A 21,709-nucleotide genomic window follows, 5' to 3' on the forward strand; every position below is an offset into this window, starting at 1 on the left:
TGCAGCCTAAAAGATATTTGCACACCGATATTCATAGTAGCATTATTCACAGTGGTCAGGACATGGAAGCAACCAAAGTGTCCTACGATAGATGATTGGATAAAAAAGTGGTGGTACATATCATACAATGGATATTACTCAGCCATAAGAAGAGATGAAATACTGCCATTTGCGACAACATGGATGTATCTCAAGATAATCATGCTAAGCGAAATAAGCCAGACAGAAAAAGTTGAAATCACGTGATATCACTTACATGTGGAATATAAACCTAAAAGCAACAAAGGAACAGGACAAACAAACAGAGATTCATGGACATGGACTATAAGCTAGTGGTTGTCAGAGGACTATAGACTAGTGGTTACTAGTGGGATGGGGGAGTAGGGGGGAGATAGATGGGATAAAAGGGGACAAATATAGAGTTTAGGGGAGGGTGAAGTGGGTAAAGGGAATTAAATATATGGTAGCTGAAGAAATCTGGACTTTGGGTGGTAAACACACAATAAAATATACAGATGTCAAATAATAATGTACACCTGAAAATTATATAACTGTATTAACCAATGTTACTCCAATAAACTTAATTAAAAATTAAGAAAAAGAAAATAAAAGGAAAAAGAAAAAGAAAAACAAACAAGCAAACAAAAAATGTTCCGACAAAGAAAAGCCCAGGACAAGAAGCCTTCACTGATAATTTACCAAAAGTTAAAAAAAATTGATTCAACCCTTCTTAATTTCTTCCAAGAAAAAAGAAAAAAAAGAATGGAACACTTGCTAACTCATTCTAGGAGGAAAGCATTACTCAGATACCAAAGCAAGACAAAGACACGACCAGAAAAGAAAACTACAGATCAAAATTCCTGATGAATATTAATGAAAAATTCTCAACAAATACTAGCAAACAACTTCAGCTGCATAGTGAAGGAATTATACAACATGACAAAATGAGATTTATTCCTGGATTGCTAGGATGGTTCAACATACAAAAATCAATCAACATTATATACCATATTAAGAAAAGAAAGGGGAAAATACTACATCATCATCTCAACTGATGCAGAAAATCATGACAAAATTCAACATCCTTGCATGATAAAAAAAAAAGCAATTTACAAACTTGGGATAAAAAACTATCTCAACATAATAAAGGCTGTATATGAAAAGCTCACAGCTAAAATCATACACTATGGTGAAAGTCTATAAACTTCTCTAAGATGAGGGACAAGACAAAGGATGTCTGCTTTTGCCACTTCAGTTCAACCAAGTACTAAATATGCTAGCCAGAGCAATTAAGCAAGGAAAAGAAAAAAAAAGCATACAAATTGGAAAGGAAATAAAATTATCTCTATTCTCAGATGACATGATTTTATATGTAAAAAACTCTAAAGTTTTCATAAAAAAATGTTAGAAATCATAAACAAGATATCATATCAACATGCAAAAAACAATTTCTATATACCTACAATGAACAATCCAAAAATAAAATTAAGAAAATAATTTTATTTACAATTTAAGAAAATAATTTCTTTTACAAAATCAAAAGAACAAAATACTTAGGAATAAACTTAACCAACGGGGTGAAAGACTTATAGACTGAAAACTACAAAATTCAGCCAAAAGAAATTAAAGACATAAATAAACAAAAAGGCATCCTATGTTCATGGAATGAGAGATCTAATATTGTTAAAATATCAATACTACTTAAAATGATCTACAGGTTTAATGCAATCTTTATTAAAATCTCAACACTTTTTGGCATAAATAGAGAAATCCATCCTAAAATTCATATGGAGTTTTGAGGGGTCTCAAATAGATAAAACAATCTTGAAAAACAACATAATTGGAGGGCTCACACTTTCTGATTTCAAAAGTTACTACAAAGCTACAGTAATCAAAACAGTGTATTGTTGATATTGACATATAGGCCAATGGACTAGAATAGAGTCCAGTAACAAACCCTCATATATATGGTCAAATGACTTTTGATAGGGATGCCAAGACCATTCCATGGAGGACTTGACAGTCTTAAACAATGATGTTGGGAAAAATAGATATCCACATGCAAAAAAATGAAGTTCGTTTTTTATCTTACACCATATACAAAATTAACTCAAAATGAATTAAAGAATTACACATAAGAAATAATGCATTTAACTCTTAGAAGAAAACGTACGGGAAATGCTTCCTGATTTTGAACTTGGCAATGGTTTCTTAAATATGACACCAAAAGCACAATAACAGAATAACAAAAACAGAATAAATTGGACTAAATTAAAATGTAAAACTTTTTTGCATCAACATGCATTACCAACATATATCTGATAAGGGGTTAATGTTTAGAATATATAAAGAACTACAACTCAACAACAACAAATTACCATAAACAACCTGATTAAAAAATAAGCAGAAGTCTCAAATGGGCATTTCTCCAAGGATGATATAGAAATGGCCACTAAGTACACAAAAATATGCTCAACATTACTTTTAGAGGAACATAAATCAAAACCGTAATGAGATACTACTTCTTACCCATTAGGATTGCTATTGTGAAAAAACAAAAACAAAAAAACAAGTGTTGGTGAAGATGGGGAACAATTGAAACCCTTGTGCATTGCTGATGAGAATGTAAAATTCTACCACACTGTGGCAAAAAGTATGGTGTTTGCTCAATAAATTAAAAACAGAATTGCAGTATGCTTCGGCAATTCCACTTCTGGGTATATATTCAAAATAATTGAAAGCGAATACTAGAACAGATATTTGTACACCCACGTTCATAGCAGTATTTTTACAGTAGCCAAAAGGTGGAAGAAATCTAACTGGGAAAAATGTGGAATACACGTACAATGCAATTTTATTCAACTTTAAAATGGAAGGAGATTCTGAGACATGCTACAACAGGGATGAACTTCAAAGACATTGTGCTAAGCAAAATAAGCCAGGCATGAAAGAACAAATACTGAATGACTCCACTTGTATGAGGTACTTAGAGTAGTTAAAATCACAGACATAGAAAGAAGAATTGTGGTTGGTGGGAGTTAGGGGTAAAGAGGAATGAGGAATTATTGTTTAATTTGTGCAAGATTTTTGTTTAAGTAGATGAAAACGTTCTGGATATGGATAGTGGTGACAATTGCACAACAATGCAAATGTATTTAATTCCATTGTATTGTACAATTAAAATTGTTAGAATGATAAATTGTTGTGTATATTTTACCACAGTAAAAGAAACAAATTCAAAACAAAACAAAACAAAATGCAAACCTGTAGCTCCTACCATATATCTTAAATAAAATGGGACTTTCTCTCCACTAAGAAAACAAAGGAAAGTGCTCATTAGCAGTGCACCTTTCACTGGCAGGGAAATTTCCCCAAGCTAGTGACAGCTGGTACAAAATGTAGCTACCCGTACAGCAGCATTTTTTTTTAATACTGACTTAGATTTTCTTCTATTGTTTTCCAAATATCTGTTACTCGATCATGAAGGTTAACATTTTTAAAAATTGTATTATTGAAAACAAAATTCTAAGGAACAGAAACATCTGGTTCCATCTCCAGATACTCCAGTTTCTACCCCTCAGTGAAGCCATTATTCCTATTTTCTTATATGGATTCCGTGCTATGTTTTTCTCCAGCCAGTCACTATGGTGCTGTGTGCCTTTTCCTTCTTATAAACTATGGGATTCAACTTCCTCTTATGATCTGACTCTGCATACCTTTCTTGACCATTTTCACCATTCTCTCATGTTTTGCTCTTCTGTTCAGGTTGAAATACATAGCAATAAAGAAATTAGACTGGAAAACTATGTATAATTAAGTTTGGAAATAGAAGCTTTCAGTTTCATAAACATCATTCTAAAATCTCTTTTTCCTTCTGAAACATATATCCCTACTTGGATTTTTTTGTGTGTGTGTTGACTTCACTTTTTTTCTGAATTGTAATATTTTTTCATTTATTCTATCTATTCTCTTTCTGATATGAGTGAAAAGCAAAACTACTGAGGAGAAAGATAATCTTCAGAATATATGAATTTCCTTGTGATGAAATATGTCTACGGACTTTTGAAAAATGATTAACATTTAGTTTTTCATTTGTTTGTTTTGTAAAATATGGCATATTATAGATTTTAGCTGTAAGTCTTGAATCACCTGAAACTTCAAGTAAAATAATCTGAGCAGTTTGATGAATAAAAAGAATTTAAGATCAATGGAAATGGGCCAAATAATGAATTTCTCAAGTTCTGAATTTTCTGAATAACTCAAATGATTTTATCTATAGTGACTTTATCTCAATCAGACTTCTAGTTCACCTAACTTCTATTAGATAAAAAAAAAATAGATGAAGAATAAACTTTGATATGTGAAACATTTAAGAAAAATAAGAATGTTAAATTAGGATACCAATCTTCCAATGTTTTTGAAAATAAATAAAATCATGCCTAAAACTACAGGATGCATAGTAGACATTCAATTATAGTAGGATCTTTTCTGCTTTTAAGTTAATTTTGCCTTTCACTTTGACTCTATTTCATGGTAGAGTCAACCTTCCAAAAGATTTTCTACATCAGCTAATTATTAGTTTTCTAAATAGTGGCTAATATTTGCATTTATTACTTCTTGTTTTTTTTTCTGATTATTTTATAATGTTACTTGATATAGCATCAGCAGAGGAAATTATTTAAATCTATAGTTCTTAAAGTAGGAGAGGAAAGAAAATAAACCAAAGTCCTAGTTCTCAAATATTGACATTGTTCCATTAGCAATTGTCACCACATTTAGCAACTGAAAGTAAATTCTCTAGAAAAGCCATGAAGTCATTTTTTTTTTTTCACAGTAGCTCACAGGACTTATTTCCCATCTCTGTTAGTGTTTGCTTTATGTACCTTAGAAAGGAAGTAATTATAGTGTCCATGACATACTTTTGTCCCTAACATTGTTTTACAATTTTAATGTGAAAATTCAAGTCTTTTAACTACTATTTTTTACATGGAAATTAAAGATAGTCTTTTTTTTTTTGCCTTGTATATAGCATATGGATAAGATATCTGAAATATAGGATAAGGAAGCAGCAGGATGATATTAACAATTTTTTCATAGAATAGGAAATTTTTTTTTACTTTTCTAGCATAGAAAAGAAACAGTTACTGTTATTGAGAAAGTAGGGCAACAAAATGCCATCTTTTGAGAATTAAGTATCTGCATTGAGTAGATTAGATCATTTAAACATTGTCAAGTAAACTGTTCATTTTAAATTATTTCGCATAATCAAATTTAGCATTATTATAGTGCAAAAGCGTGCCTTGGTGTCCTTCAAGATAAGAGTCAGACCTGTCTATATATTGACTCTTTCCGCTAGTGGTTATGAAACCATTATATGACAAACTAATTTTTCTACTTTTTTTGCCCTCCACAAAACATAGTAACTTGCCTTCTTTTTATGATATAGTTGAATGTTTGGCATAATGTAGTTTTGTCCTTTGAAGAACTTGCAGACCAATATGAGAAAACGGAGAAGCATCTAATATCACTGTCAGATAAGTTCAAAGAAGAGTTTGTATATAGTATGAAAAATTTTTATTAACATAGATGTTTTCTATTTAATAAAATAGTTTTATTTCCAAGCAAGTTTCCTTTAAAGTTGTCAAAATTGAATTCTATTTTTATATTAACTTACATGTTAAAGTTAGAGATTATGTTCCCTGAGAAAAAAATGTTTTTACTAATCTACTACTAAAATTAATAGCATCACTGACATAAATATTGTATTATTTTCAAGTAAGTTACTAGGTAAGAACTCTGAAGAAACAAAAAAAATGTGTGCCTGACTTGAATAGGTTTCCGTTTGTAGGAAAGGCAAGCAGTTACTAAAACCTTAGTTAGAAATTTGAATAATTTTTTTACCAGCAACAAATTATCTTAACATTTTAAATTTTACATTCCAGTGGATTTTTTTTTTTGGACTTTGTAAAGCATTATTTACCACTGTTTGAACTTACTCTCTTATTTTAGAAAATTTTTCTAATGCAAGTTTTTTTTTTTTTTTAAATTATATGTATCCTTGAATGAGAAAAATTAAAAGATACATTTAAAGCCTGAAATGCCTAACTCATTCAGGAATGGAGGTTTTCCTCAGTGTGTTTTGGTGACATGGAGTTAATTTAGTCAAATATCTAAAGCTGTCAATGATGATTGTTTGATTTGTTTCATGCTACTGTTCCATGCACGATAGTTTCTTTATTAATGACTGAGTTGTTGTGTACTGATCATTGCCCATGTTTTCCCAGTGACAGCTGTTTCTCATTAGTCTTCACTTAGAGGCACCAGGGCAGTTCAGTGACAGTAATGAAGGAGGGATAAAGACAGTACCTCTGTGGTTTGTAATTCCACAGAATTTAGGCCTTTTGTTTTTGGTTTTGTTTGTAAGATAGTGACTAACATTTATTGAGTACCTATTATGTGGCAGGGACATTAAAAAATACTTCAGCTAAAGGTAGGTACTTTTAGCTCTCTTTGAAGATGAAAAAACAGAGCCTTACAGAGATTGAGCAACTCAGCCAGCGTTATATGGTTAGTCAGTGGCTGATGAAGAAGACAAGCTTACATTACCTGGGCAAAAGCTATGCTCTTTTCATCATTACATACTTACTTCACATTAAAGAAAAGAAAGAACAAATTTCTTATGGTCCTTATATTTGAATATTCATTAAGTAATTTTTTGAACAAGTCAAATTGTATAATTTTCATTTAAACAATATGACTCATAAATGTCCAATACTGTTTTTCACACAATCTTATTAAATACATCAACATGGAACACTGGATTATTTTTTTACAATATCTAAAACACTGAGATACTCAATAAATGTTAATTATACAAATAGGGCATAAGACTGATTATCAGTCTATGAAAAACAAAAAGTGTAATGTTTGAGGACTGAAGTAAATTAATATTTTCGTGAAAGCCTCTATAGGTTCAGCATTCAATATGTTTAAATTTTAATGCCTTATAATATGCCATGATTTGGATTGCCATTTAATTTATTTTCCTTTCAAGTACCAGCATGAATTTTGTGAATCTCCATCCATGCACACCACAGGAAGAGTGCAATCAACATGCACACCTCCCAGAGAGCCCTGAACAAGCTGAATTACTGCACACCTTTCAAATCTTTGAACTTTTATAGATGCAAGTGGATGCACAGTAATATTAGCTATACACTCTATTCATACTCAGATATTCTCTACCATGTACCATTTACTCATGCCAAACTTATCTAGCATGAACTGCAGTGCAAGATTGACATCTGCCTGATACATTTTAATCAACAGAGAGCCAGTTTAAATATTTCATAACTCTTTTCTTAACAGCTGTTTTTTTCTTTTTTTTTTGAGGGAGTTGTTGTTTTGCTAGCTATATTGCTTGCTTAATAATTGACTGGAGTCATCTGAATAATTTCATTTCCACAGAATTGGTCTCAAAGAGGTGACCCTGAGCCATAACATCCATGTTGAAAAAAAAAATCTTTTCATTTAGTGGCATTGTTTTTCACTTATTTTTGCTATAACCTCAACCAAACCAAGTAGAGAGTTGAGAAAACAACTTAAACAATTATGAAAGTATAACTACCAAAACAAGAACGCACTTAATTTTTATTTTTTCACTCAGACCAGACGGACTTGGCAAATGAACTCAACATAAATGTTGCTTCGTTAATAGAACAAACTATTAGTTCTCTTCTAATGTCAGGAGAAGTATCAAACCTCATATGCTTTGATCATCAAATTTTCTGAGCATTTGTGGGACTGTGCTAGATGCTGAAGATTATAAGCAAGCAGGTCTTAGTGCTTGCTTTAGACAAAGTAGTATGGGATGAAGACAAACTATAAATTGTAAGACAATTTAGTTAATATTTTATTAAAATTTACCAAATTCTAGGCAAATAATACTGTGAGAATGACTGAGAAAATCATGGAAGGAAGTATATTTGAGTTGATTTTGAAGAATGGTTAGGCATTTTCTAGGAAGAGAAGCACAGGAAAGAGAATTATAGGCAAAAGTAATAACAGAAGTATAACACTGTAGGTTTATTCTGTAATTTACTAGAATTTTGTTTCACTATCATTTGAGGCTATATGCTAATACACATGAGAAGGTATGAAGGAGATGAAGAACAGAGTAATATTTCTTTGTGACATCGCTGGATGAAACCAGAGTAGGTAAAAGTAGAAATATTTGAATAGGTAGAGGGAAAAAAATAAGGGTATTAATATATAATGACCTTTAATTTAAGTAGTCAATTGATGAGCGGTAGGAAGGATGGGGGTAATGGATAGTTGTGCTAAAGATTCTTCAATAGAACTTCAAGAGAGTTAAATGCTTTGTATTTGCCAAATAAATAAATGTCTTTGATTTGACTTGCTCATTTGGTAGGTATATAGGTAGATAGTAGGTAGAGCTGATGAAGGCAGAAAATCTCTCTCTCTCTCTCTACACACACACACACACACACATACATGTTTTTTTAACCATATGGAGAATATATGATCCATAAATCATTAAGCTTGCTCATATCACTAGCAGGTAAATGGCATTACACATTTTTAAACTCATTGATTCATTATATGTAGTTCATTATAACAATATATGAAGATATTAGGATGAAAGAAAAAATTTGCTTACAATTTTGTTATACTCATTATTCAAACATCATGTTTTCCTAATGTTCCAGTTTTTGACTATGTTCATATATAGTTTTTATTTAATTGTATATATAGTATACAATATATTTTCTATTTTTTAAGATTTTGTAGCAGAAACATATATACTTTGTTGATATATAGCCATTTAAATTATAATTAATGTCTGTATAACTTTCTGTTGACATCACCTGATGGCTAATTTAGTCAATTACATATTATAGTAATTTGATCTTACATACTTAACACATGTACTTAATATACATATTTACCCAAAATAAAGAATACTAAATATTCGGTATTACATTAAATATAACTAACTTGATCCTTGGTAATTACTATCAAAATTTTCTAGAATTATATGTAATTTTCTCCAAATGGAGAGATGGCTGAATCAAATATGTATGAAGAAAAACACTAACAACAGTAACAACAAAATGAAAATAAACATTTACTCAGTATTTACAATGTACATTCCATTTATTATTTCATATACTTCAAAATAATCAGAGAAGACAGTTATTTTTAACAATATTTTACAGATGGCAAAACTGAGGCTGAGAGGGGTTAAGTATGATGCAAAAAATATATGAAATAATGGACTTGATCACGGAGACGAGTATAGTTTTAGGGCTTTATAAAGTCTTTGTATCTTATTTAATTAGATTAAGTTTCTACTTATCCTAATATAAACATATATTACACATTATATAAATAAGTAACCCTAAAAATAGTTCCCAACAAAGAAAATCAGTTAAAACAGTTGTTCCCAAGGTAACAATACTAATTCAATTGCTACTACAATACTATTAATAACAATACTATTAACATATAAAACCTATTGCAAAGAGAATACTGTCATTTTAAGGACAAAAGAGTCAGAGAGCTATAAAAAATAGCTTGAAATCAAAGAGCTATAGTAAAACTGAAATGATGGAAAACGTGCTTATTAATGTTATTTTTATTTTAACAGAAGTTTCAGTTCTGTTTTAGTGGTGTTATGTCCTTTAGATCTGTCAAATAGTTTGCGTTTCCTCTTTCAGTTCCATATTGTCCTTTCATTGAAACCACTGGGAAAGACTATAAACTTGAAATTGATGATATGTTTACAGCTACTTCATTTAGTTGCTGAGTAATGACACTATCCTTTCTAGGTTATTTGCTTGCTTAAGCAAGAAACTAACCAATTAACAAGCAAGTGCATTGCTATAAACAAATACTTCATAACGATTTCATAGGGAGAAAAAGCCTACTCCTTTCTATTTAATGCTATCACTATGCTATGTGAAAAAAATTAAAGCTTTTGTTTTAAAAGGGAAATAAGGGCTTCTTATATAAATTTGATTAAAAGTATGATGCTCTATAAAAACTAATCAGAATAGCTATCAGGCTGTAATTTTTTCCCTTACTGTTATAATATTTAGATAGGCTGGTGTTCAAACTGTTATAGGACTAGAAAAAAAAGTTTTGTCATTTCCTGTAGGATTTGTCATTTACCTCACACCATAAGATGAATAAAGAAGCATTAAATCTCCAGATTCATTCTTGAATTCTGGCTTTCATTCATTCACAGGTGGTCTGGTGAGCCCCTAGGAGAATATTCTGTGCTTATCTTGGAGTCTAGCACATTCTCCTCAACTTTTAGACACTGATATTTTACTAGGAATACAGATGTGTGCCTCTGTGAAAGGTAGACTTGTTCTCACACCCTAAGACCCCTCATCAGATTCACCCTGCTTCTAAAAGTGTTAAATTCATTTCCTTTAAATATATAGATTCATCCTCGTTTCAATAATAGAAATTCAATTACATACATACATATATATACATATATATATTTAAATTTATTCTGAGCTGTAAGCACATACAGCTAATCCAGGACAAATTAATTATGATAAAAATAAAATTCAATCAGCATTCCAGAGAGTAGTTTTAGGTCATAATATAATCCTTGCTCATATATTCTGTATTTCTTCATTAAAATTATTTTGAGAACAACGATAAGCGTGTGTTCTGCTTTAAGCTGGTGGTTTAAGATGGGACTAGCATAGAGAGGGAATATCCTGGTTAATTAAAGGTAGAAGAATTAAAAAATAACCTTCATATACTTTTTCGATGAGTAAGAATATGATATTTCTAGTACATTCAAAGGTTTGACAAGCTGTGCTAAAATCACTGATGCCTGCTCTGCTCTGTTGGCTAGAGCACTCAGGTCACATGTGAGGCAACCCCAGTGCACGTGGTCTTCTGTGCAAACTTGACAACCTGTTGCTGGAAGGCAGTACATTACTTTGGTGGTGTCCACAGTATTTATAAATCAACTTGGCAATCCCTTTCTGCAGTGTTGATAGAATGAACAATCTGATTTCATAGTTCAGATAAATTTACCTTCATTTACAGAGTTAGAGCTTTACAGCACTCTGTAGAGTTATTGGGATAACTCGGCGACATTCTTCTATTTTTCTTTCAATGCCTTCAAGTAACAAGAAGATAAACTACCCTGAGTAATGTTTATAGGCAATTTATTGTTGAGCAAAGTTTCTAATATAGAAAACATAACAATGTAGTTCATAATAATATTATTTATCACCATCACCTTGAGTGTCATTATTAACATACTGCAATTCTTTGAAATGAAAGGATATCCAATAGACAATGATAGAAACTGAGTAACCAAAGTCTTTAGGAATGGGATGGTCTTGGACACTCTCAAACTTGATAACATTGTATGGCTCAGAATTAGACAAGTAATGACTCTCAGTCTTTCTCACACCACACCTTCCATAATCTTAGATAAATAAAAACAGAAAGGAAATGATAATAACCAACAACTCTTGCTTTTCTCACAAAATCTATATACATTTCAAATTTCAAAGAGCAGTAATCATGAGTACAATCAAAATTATATTAAGATAGTCTCCACATGAAGTAATTCTATCATCAAGGAAAACAATACTTTAACAAATAAATTTTAGGAAATTCATCATTCCAATTGAAGTAGCAAAATTGATTTTAAATGATTTTTTTTAGTTAAATGAGAGAAAAAAATTCACAGTTTTTCATATATCCTTCAAATTTCTTCCCTGTGCTACAGAGAAGGCAGATGGTAACTGTGCCCTGGCAGTTGCACAGCTATGACAAATGCCACAGTCAGCACAACCCTGACTTATACTTTAAGAACACCTTGATTCACCAGTCAAAGCTTATTGTAGCCTCCAGAATGTCCATTAATCTAGTTCCTGTCCTCAAGTTGTACCCTGGTTGCCCATCTTACATTAGTTTCATTCATTGCTCCAGAATTTTCCTGAGATCCACGTCCTTATCAAAGCTAACTTGACTCCATTGCATCTTTCTATAAACAACTGCTATTCAGAGAAATTAATACCACGGTATTAATAACTGATGATAGTGAAACATGCTATACATTTCAGATATCAATGTTTTAAAATAAAAGGATTGACTATTTTGATTATTTATTACTATGTAACAAATAATTTCTAAACTCAGTAGCTTAAAAGAATATCAATTATTTTTTTATACCTCACAGCAGTTCTGGTTTTGGATTTTTCATGTGGTTGAAGTCAGAAGTTGGCTAGAGTTGGAACAGCAGCTGGCTGAAAAAGCTGCAAACTGGTAGGGCAATTCTTTCTTTATGTAGATTTTGGTCTTCTCCATGTGTAGTAGTTTGGGCTTCCTTACACTATGACAGCCTCAAAGAAATCAGAGACAAACTAAAAAGGATCTAAGAGTGAAAGAGGTGAAAGTAGACAGCATTTTTATAACTTAACATTGGAATTTATACAGCATCATTTGTGCTTTACTCTGTTAATGGAGATAGTCATAAAGGCCTACCCAGATTCAAGAAGAGGGAATACAGACTCCATCATTTGATCGTGGAGTAGCAAGGACCTAGAGAAACATGCAGGATACAGCAGATATTTTTAGAGCCATCATTGGGAAATATGAATCTGCCAATATGAGGAATATAGTCACTGTGTATTATATTTACTCTACAACATGTTATATTCAATTATTTTGGATAAATGTTTATTATTATATAATGGAAAATAAAATGATAGCACTGACTGATTGCCGCTTAGGAATTTTTTTAATTTATTTATTTTAATTATTTTCAAGTATACAGTACATTGGTTTGACATCTATATAGTTCATAAAATGATCACCCCAATTGCTCCCTCCCTCCCCTGACCTTCCACCTAGCCAACATATTAATGTTAATTGCATTCCCTATGTCGTGTTCCTCATTCCCATGACCATCTATCAGCTATTAATTTGTACTTCTTTAACCCTTCACCCCATTCTCCCAATCCCCCAAACCCCCTCCTCTCTGTCAATCTCCAAATTGTCTACTATATTTGTGAGTCTGTTATTGATTAGTTGTTTTGTTTTGTTTTTTATTCCTTAGATTCTGCATATAAGTGAAATCATATAGTGTTTATTTTTCTCTGTCTGACTTAAATACCTTCTAGGTCCATCAAAGCAATATCATTTTCCGTTTCCTTTCTTTTCTAATGTAGGGGTCCTGTTTTCTTATCCTTTCAGCCACTCTATCTTTTGGTTGGAACACTTAATTATTTTTCACTTAAGGTACTTATTTATAGAAATGTGGTTGTTACCATTCTTTATTCCTGTTTTTGATACATGTTTGTTGTTGTTGTTGTTGTTGTTGTTGTTGTTGTTGTTGTTGTTTTCTTAAAGAAATCCCTCAAATATTTCCTGTAATACTGCTTTGGTGGTGATAAAATCCTTTAGCTTATTTTTGCCTGGGAAGCTCTTTATCTGTTCTTCAGCTCTGATAGCTTTGCTGGATAAATTATTGTTGGCTGTAGATCTTTGGTCTTGATCCTATTGAACATTTTTTGCCAAGCCCTTCCATTCTGCATAGTTTCTTTTGAGAAATCAGCTGCCAGTCTTATGGGTGTCCCCTTATAAGTAACTATCTGTTTTTCTCTTGCTGCTTTTAATATTCTTTCATTGTATTTAATCTTTGGCATTTTAATTATGATGTGTCTTGGTGTGGGCCTCTTTGGATCCCTGATTTTTGGAATTCTCTGAGCTTCCATGTTTTTAATGTCCATTTCCTTCACCAGGTTAGGGAAGTTTTCCATCATTATTTCTTCAAATAGCTGTTCAGCATCTTGATTTTCTTCAGTTATGCTGATCTGACTAGTATTTGGAGCCTTAATAATGTCCCATATCCTCCTTAAATTATTTTTATAGTCTTGGCTTCTTTTTTTCTTGCCATTCTGATTGTACTGATTGGCTTTCCTGTCCTCTAGATAGTTCCTTTGTTTATTCCATTTAATATACTTGTCATCTCAGATAATGTGTTCTTCATTTCAGACTGGTTCTCTTTTATAATTTTCATTTCCATTTTTATGTGTTTTTCTTTTTTATCTCTTTGTTGATTTTATCTACACTTCCCAAAAGTTCATTGAGCATCTTTATAACCAGTGTTCTGAACTCTGCATCTGATAAATTACTCGACTCCATTATAACTGAATTTCTGTTCTATTCTGTCATATGGTTTCTGCTTCTTTGACTTCCCATTTTGGCTGCCTTTCTGAATCTGTTTCTATGTACTACACAAAGCTCCTAAGTCTCCTGGTCTTATTAGTGTGGATTTGTGAAGTAGGTGTCCAGTGGCACAGTCCTGAGATGGGTTCAGCTGAAGGCCAAACTTAGCCCAAGCCTCTATCCCTCTGGTGCCATCTGTTAAGATTCAGCAAGCAATCCACAGATATTGTGCTTATAGTTGCTTCAAAAGTCCACACCAGAAACCGATGCCAATTGGCGTCAATGTGAGTCTAGGCGCTGCTCAGCAAAGAGCACCTGACTTGCTGAGGATATACCTGGATGTGGCTTGTGGGGCCATGAGTTGGGGGAGGCGGGGTTCCAGGGAATCCTCTGGGTGGAGTGACCTCTGTTATCAAGTTTGATGACCTCTTGACTGTGGTGGCACTGTGTCTGAGCACTGGGAGGGAGGAGGACTCAACAGGGAACAATGGATACTGCTGGCACTTCTGTACAGGTGAGTCTCTCTTTGACCCTCACTCCGACAATGTCCCCCTATAAGTCCCTTGTGCCCCATGCGTGCAGCAAAATCGACACTGGTGCTCAGGGCGGGCAGGTGAGTCACAGCGAAAATCTGCTCATAGATTCAGCCCCTACCGCTGCTGCTGCCACAGCCTAGTTCGCATTCAGCTCCACACCCTGGGGCAGCCCCATTCTACCCTCCACCATTGGAGGGTGCTTTCTTGGATTGCTCCCTAGTTGTATGGCTTATTCATCCCAGGCTATTTTTCCTTGATGCTGCTCCTTGTTTCCATCACAACTTTGATTTGGTTTTCAGAGGGATGAACAGAGCCTCTATCATCTACTCCATTTTTTTCTCTCTCTGCCAATTAGGAATTTTTAATTTTCTATTCCCATTTTCCCCCAGGAAGACTACCCAAAACATCTACACTTTTATTTATCTTTTGCATGTTTAATGAAGTTATTGTTACCTATATCAATATATGAAAAGTCAGAATCTCCTTGAAAAATACAAATTTGTGCAAATTATTAGAAATGCCATGTCTTTTTCTCATTATTTGAAATGTAATGCAATGAAAAATTATAAAACATTTCTTTATGAAATCCTTCATCTGTCTTCTTAGGTATTTGTTTTTAATGGTCTGAAAGACTAGAACATGTATATTCTATATATTTTCAGCCCATAATTACATTCATTCAATGGCCATATCTGAAGGAAATTATTATAGTGTAGAAATAGAGATATTAGCATTAGAATTGAAAATCTTACATTAGAGGATTAAAGAATGAATTTGGAAGCCCTTGAATATTTTGAAAGTTTGAATTACAAAATTCCAAAAGCAACTGTACTGTAGTAAATAACCTTATGTTGACCCATTGTGCAGTTTTGTAGTGCTCAATTGTCCTCAAAATTTCTCATTTTCACCTGTACTGGGGAAGTCTAAGTGACTTCATATTAAGCTATATTCTGAAGCTTGAAGTGGGTTTGTTAGAAAGAACTCATACAAGTCTTCCTTTAGACTACCTGCAAAGCTTCCATGTGTTCTTTGCTACTTGAGAAAATAACATTTATTGTGTAAAAATTAATAATTTTCATTCTGAAAAAAAAATCGATCTCATCATTTTATTTTGTGTCCTGACAGCTTTTGATCATGTTTTTTTTTAAGAATTTAATTATTGAAACATCTCAAACTGCCCATATTGTATGTACCTGACATTAATACACATGCTGAGACTTCTATTCAAAATAAATTTTAATCTTCCTTTAGGAACATTTCTTCAATAGAAAGACTTCTTTTGAGAAACTAAGATATTGGTAATTAAAATCTTCGAGACATATTTTAGATGATTCTACATCATGGAATGTGTTACTAAGAATGTTCTGTTTTTAATTTTTTTAGAAACCCAAATACTTAAGGTAATAATTATATTTAAATAAAAACAACTAATAAAATTGCTTGGGAATTCTGCCTTTGCCTACAATAAAGCAGCAGTCAGAGGGTTTATCCTCCACATGAAACAATAAAGAAACCAAACAACAATGTATGAAATAATGGTTTTCAAGATATTATACATACAGTTACAAGTATAGTGATACTAAGAGATGGAAAACAAAAAAGATAATCCCTATTAATATTTTAGCTTACTGCCTGGATAGCATTTCTAGGCTGTAGCAAAGGGAGAGGGTACCTAGGCAAAGCACAGTAGATCTTTGAAGCTGACTCTTCAGGAACTCTGTGTCCAGGGAGGCCATGGTGAAGGGATTAAGTCCCAAAGTAGTATTAAAGAAAAATTGATAGCATAAAATTCTTACATTATACGAAAAAGTTCTTTAAGTTTCCACATTAAGAAATTAGCGAGAGAGGAAAAAAAGTAGGCAGAAGAAAGGGAATTACAAAAATTAGAGAACAAACCAAGGAAATAATTAAAAAAAAACAAACAAACAGAAAAACAAGGGAGAAGATCAATGAAACAAAAAGCTAGTTCTTTGAGAAGATTAATAAAGGTGATAAAACTCTAGCCAGACTGGTCAGAAAAAAAAAAAAAAAAGAAGACAGAACTTCCTAATGTCAGGATATAAAGAGATAACATCACTATAGATTCCACAGATATTTAAAGTATAAAAGAGGAAAATTAATATTTGTACCTATATCTGACAACTCTGATGAAATATATAAATTACTTGGACAAGAAACACAACCACTTACTCCGAAAGAAATAGAAAACCTGAATACCTCTATATCAGTAAAATAAAAATTAAATTTATAATTAAAAAAAAAATCTCTTTAAAAAAAAATACTCCAAGCTTCTTGGATGGCTTCACTTGGAATTCTGCCCAACATTTAAGAACTAAACAAGATCAATTCTATACAAATGTTGAGAAAATTGAAGAGGAGAGAATATAATCCAATTCATTCTCTGAGGCTGGAATTACTCCAATATCAACACCAGAAACTGATATCGGACAATAAGAAAACTTGCACACTAATATCCTTCATGAACATAGATGTAAAATTCTTGACAAAAGTTTAGTGAATCAAATCCAACAATAGGGTAAAAGGGTAATATCTCATGAACAAGTGGAGTTTATCTCTTTTTGAATGATTTTTACCAAAAGTACAAAAGCAATTCAGTGGAGAAATTACTTTCTTGTCAATACATGGTGCTGGAATATTTGGATATCCACATATGAATGCTAACTGCTTTAAACATTCAAAATCAATCAATGCAATTCATGATATTAACAGACTTTTAAAAAGGAGAAACATGAGCATCTCAATTGATACAGAAAAAGAATATGATGAAATCTAACATTGATTTGGTATAAAAATTATCAATAGACTAGGACTAGAATAGAAGTTTTGCAACTTGATAAAGGAGATCTATAAAAACCTATGGCTAACGTCATACAAAATGATGAAAGACTGGGTGATTTTTCTCTAGGATCAGGAACAAGGCAAGAATGTCCCTTCTCATCAATTCTATTCAAAATGTACTGAAGCTATTAGCCAACGCTTAAGGTAAGAAAAATAAATAATGTTAGAAAGAAGTAAAACTGTCTTTTTTTCACAGATCACATGATTGTCTTATTAAAAAAAAAAAAAACCTGCTAGAAGTAACACATTACTTTATCAAGGCCGTAGGACACAATATCAATATTCAGATGCCAATTGCATTTCTATGTCCTAGAAAAGATTAACTAAAATACCAATCATAGATTGAAATTCTCAGTATTGTTAAGATGTCAATTTTCTCCCAAATGATTTAGTTTCTCTCAAATCCCAATCAAAATTCTATAAGCTTTTTTTTTTGTAGAAATTTACAAGCTGATTCAAAAATTCATGTGAGAATGCTAAGCAACTCGTAGAGTATAAACACTTTGAAAAAGAACAGTGTTGAAAATTTATAACATCTGACTTCTAGACAATAATGCTACAGTAATCAATACATTGTGATTTGGGGGAAAATAGACAAATAGATCATAGTATAGAATACAGAGTCTGTTAATAAACTCACACATATATAAAAAAACTGATTTTTACCAAAGGTACAAAAGCAATTCAGTGGAGAAATTACTTTCTTGTCAATACATGGTGCTGGAATACTTGGATATCCACATATGAAAGAATTAACCTCAAATTTATATCTCACATCATATATCAATATACAAAAAATAACTGAAAATAGATTATCAAGCTAAATGTAAAGCATAAAGCTATAAACCTTTCAGAAGAAAATATATGAGAAGAGATTTCTGACTTTGGCTTATACAATAATTTTTTATATGTAACACCAAAAAAAGATTAATTGTACTTCATCAAAATTAAGCATTTCCACTTTTAAAAAGACACTTTGTGTGTTTTATTTTTTTATTTTTATTTTTCAATTAGAGTTGATAATAAATACTATTTTATATTAGTTCCTGGTGTACAGCATAGCGATCCCCCCAATTATTCTAGTACCCACCTGGCACTATATATGATTATTATAATATTGTTGACTATATTCCCTATGCTGTACTTCACATCCATGTAACTATTTTGTAACTAGCAATTTGTACTTCTTAATCCCTTCCCCTTTTTCAAACAGCCCCCTAATCTTCCTCCCATCTGGCAATCACCACTTTGTTCTCTGTATCTATGAGTCTGTTTTCATTTTGTTTATTTTGTTTCTTAGATTCCACATATAAGTAAAATCATATGGTATTTGTCTAAAAAGACACTCATAAGAGGATGAAAAGACAAACCACTAAAATGTATTTGTAAATATCATGTGATAAAGGACTTGTATACACAATATATTTTTTAAAAATTCTCAAAATTTAGTAATTAGAAAAAAATAATCTGATTTAAAATGGTCAAAACAATGTGAACGGATACTTTGAAAAAGATGTATATGTGCGGCAAACAAGCACATTAAAATATGCACATCCTTAGTCATGATAAATGCAAAATAAGGTGCCATTTAGAACTCTTGAAATTAAAATCTCTCCATACCAAGCATTAGTGAGGATGTGAAGCAACTGGAACTTTCATATATTGCTGGTGATAATGTAAAATTGAAAACACATAATGGAAAACAGTTTGGCTGGTTTTTAAAAGGTAAAACATACTCCTTTTATATGACCCAGCCATTCTACTCTTAGTTGCCCAAGAGAAATAAAACTATAGGTCCATAAAAAGTCTCTTGTGGACATGTTCATAGCAGCTTTATTTATTATAACCAAAGTCTAAAAGCATGCCAAATGTCCATCAATGGGAAAATGGATAAATAAATTTTGGTAAATCAACATAATAGACTTATTCCTCAATAAAAACTAATGCCCCATTGATACATGCAACAAAGCATATGCATTTCAGAATAATTATCCTGAGCAAAATAAACCAGACAGAAGTGTACATATAGTGTAAATCGATTTATGTAAAACTTTAGAAAATCAAAACAACTATTTTGACAGAAAGCCAATTAGCTCTTTTCTGAGGGAAGTGAGTGAGGAGGAGTGGGTAAGAGGGATTACTAAGAGTCAAATGGAAACGAGGGTGTGGTTATATATTCACTATCTCAATTATAGTGATGGCTTCCTGTATGCACATGTCACAACTTACATTGTGAACTTTAAATGTGTGCAGTTTTTCTATGCTAATTATACCTCAATTAAGCAGTTTAATAATACTTTGTACAAATGATTCTGGTATGCTACAGTTTAAATGATATTATCATCAATTTCACAATTTGACATCTTAGGAGGGCAAATACCTTGCAAACATTAGTCATTGGATGCTTATTCAGTCTTGATTTCATCCGTGATCTGCTCTTTCCTTTCTCCTCTTTTAAAATTTCCTAGAATATGCTCAGTCTTGTGCTAGCTGCCTATGTTAGCTATGATGTCTACATCTATATCTTTATCTACTTATATATAGATATCAGATATTTTATTCAAAGGGTCCTTTTCCTTGTTAACCAATCAATGCCTTTCTTAAAAACCTAATTTCAAAACCACCTTCTTTATAAAGCCTTCCCTGGTTAATCTCCTGTTACCCATCTCCAGGCTTTAGTACGCATCCTCTCAAACGTGTTGAGCTTGTTTTTTTTCTAAATTATTTGGCTTGATTACACTATTACATCTATAACTTAAATCAATTTTGGATAAGGATCTTATTTTTCATTTTTTTTGTATGCCTCCTTGCTTAATTTAGTGTTCTATGAATAACAGGCATTCAAATATGTACCATTATCTGGCAAATATCAATTGTAATACATTCCATAATTAATGTTTTACTATTTACAATTTGAAGTATATAATTATAGATTTTTTAAAATGCCTTGTTAATATAGTTACAGTGAAATCACTACCATCTGCTAATTGCCTGCTAAATATTTAACGGTTAGGGTCAGCTAAATTTCTTGAAGAATTAATATTCAGTTTAATGAGACATAATAAACAAGATAAGTGAAGAGATCAAATAAATACTTTTCTAATGACTCCTTTATCAGTTTTGACAAAGGAATTTATTTTTTGATATCATGGGTCAGCTTCACTCTTACTGAAAACACACACACAAACACTTCTGGGATGTAAATGTTACAAATATAAGAAGAGATAAGATGTGGAATTGCTGATATTTTGATTTTGGCTTCTATGTGTTTTATCTATCTGTCTGTCTATCTGTCTGTCTGTCTGTCTATCTATCTATCTATCTATCTATCTATCTATCTATCTATCTATCTATTTATTTAATTTATTGGGGTAGCATTGGTTAATACAATTAAATAATTTTTAGGTGTACATTATCATTTGACATCTGTATATTCTATTGTGTGATTATCACCCAAAGTCCAGTTTCCTTCAGCTACCATATATTTGATGCCCTTTACCCACATCACACTCCCCCACCCCTATATATTTGACTGTCTTTACCTCGCCTACCTCTCTCCTCCTCCCTGACCCCACTAGTAACCACTAGTCAGTCTATAGTCCTCTGGTAACCACTAGTCCATAGTCCATGTCCATGAGTCTCTGTTTGTTTGTCCTGCTCATTTGCTGCTTTTAGGTTTATATACCACATATAAGTGATATCATGTGATTTCCAACTTTTTCTGTCTGACTTATTTCGCTTAGCATGATTACCTCGAGGTCCATCCAGTTTGTCGCAAATGTCAGTATTTCATCTCTTCTTATGGCTGAGTAATATTCCATTGTATATATGTACCGCTGCTTCTTTAGCCAATCATCTATTATAGGACATTTCAGTTGCTTCCATGTCCTACAATGTGCTATGAACATCAGTGTGCAAATATCTTTTCGGATATGGGTTTTCAAGTCTTTAGGGTAAATACCCAGTAGAGGAGTTGCTGGATCATATAGTAGATCAATTCTTAGTTGTTTGAGGAACCTCCATACTCTTTTCCATAGTGACTGTACCAATTTGCAGTCCTACCAGCAGTGAATGAGGGG

General features: G+C 32.1%; 1 protein-coding gene across 7 annotated transcripts in view; it reads left to right on the forward strand.

The window, feature by feature from the left end:
* Positions 1 to 21,709, forward strand: part of PCDH11X (protocadherin 11 X-linked) — a 741,312-nt gene that overhangs the window by 429,354 nt on the left and 290,249 nt on the right. The gene's annotated exons all lie outside the window — the stretch shown is intronic.

Source organism: Pteropus alecto, unplaced genomic scaffold (assembly GCF_000325575.1).
Source record: "Pteropus alecto unplaced genomic scaffold, ASM32557v1 scaffold119, whole genome shotgun sequence".
Classification (NCBI taxonomy): domain Eukaryota; kingdom Metazoa; phylum Chordata; class Mammalia; order Chiroptera; family Pteropodidae; genus Pteropus; species Pteropus alecto.